Raw genomic sequence first — 1,451 nt, 5'->3', positions numbered from 1 at the left:
TAACAGAGTAGAGTCAGAGAAAATCATTTACATAGCAGAAGAAAAATAAATAAATGGGATCTTCAGAAAGTGAAAAGAAATGATATATACAACAGCATGCCATTTAACAGGAAACATTTACTTCATTTTGTCTTACAGCTTGATAAACATAAACTATATTATCAAGATAGAATTCAGTTGGACATAGAGTAAAGGGAATTCAAGTGAATCCCAAATGAAAGATAAGATCAAATTATTTTTGTCACACAATTTTTAAATGTCAGTACTTTAAATAAAATAATGTAATGACTTAAATAGCTCTTTCTATTAGGATTAGAGAAAGTTTGAACGTAGAAGAAGCAAAGGAAGATGTATAAACTAGGACAAGGGAAACATTGCCACAGTAGAACTATACTTTAGTTCTAAAATAATAATGGAAATGTTAGTGTAAAGGACTGAATTTACTCTCATTAAACTCAGAGCTAATGCTGCCTTTAGTAAGACAAAACTGAGTATAGAAGTGCATCCCACTTAAATCCACAGTGATTTCAGTTATTTCTGTTCATCTATGTGCTTTTTAAAATCTTTTGCATAAAGATACCACCCAGTTTTGTTGCCACGGGTTATCGGTCTGTCCCATTCAGTGTACTGCTGCTCCTCACCATCCTTGTTGCTGATAGAAAACAATCTTTATTTTGCATAACAGATGTCTGGTTCTGCCAGATGTCTGGTTAAGAGGGAAATATTTTCTTCAGAAAAACAACATCCTTATTCACCAAGTCCCATATTTGTTTAATAAATGTTTATTTTCTCTCTGCTGTCTTCCAGCCAATCTCCTTTGGAGACATGCAGAAAAAGCAACATTCGGTAAGAGCCCATCACCACAAGTTAACACACCTCAAATGCTAAGTATCAAGAATCAGGCATGCAGTTAATTGCTGACAGTTAATCCACAGAGGAAAATAACTCACAAAAGTTCAATCTAATCATGAATGTATTCAAGGAAATTATAATCTACTCATGATGATTCCATGTTGAGAAACAGACTCTGAGCTCACTGAGTGAATTATTCATTGTGAATTGTTTGTGAGTCCTACAACAGCCATATATTTTTCCTGGTATGCCACTGAAAGAAATGCATTTCCTTGCAAACACAAATGCAAATTGCAAATGCAATTGCAAAATTAGATAAGAATTACGTTGTCATTGTCACTGCACTTGATCACTGTGGCTTAAAAACAGACTGCTTTTCTACAGGCCAACATCAGAAAAAATACAGTAAAACTTTGGCCTATGGCTAAATGTTCATCTTCAATGAAAGACTGCCAGGATGGTCAGAAATGCGGCTCAAAACTATAGCTCTTAGTTCACCTATTAATCACAGAGAAATTAGATCAATGGATTTTCATTTCTCAGACCTTCCCAAAAGGTTTCCCTGTGATCAAAGATGTTCTACCTTACTTTATTATTTC

This window comes from Cygnus olor, chromosome 9, assembly GCF_009769625.2.
Source record: "Cygnus olor isolate bCygOlo1 chromosome 9, bCygOlo1.pri.v2, whole genome shotgun sequence".
Classification (NCBI taxonomy): Eukaryota; Metazoa; Chordata; class Aves; order Anseriformes; family Anatidae; genus Cygnus; species Cygnus olor.
The sequence above is the reverse complement of the archived record's forward strand: the minus strand, read 5'-3'. Positions refer to the sequence as shown.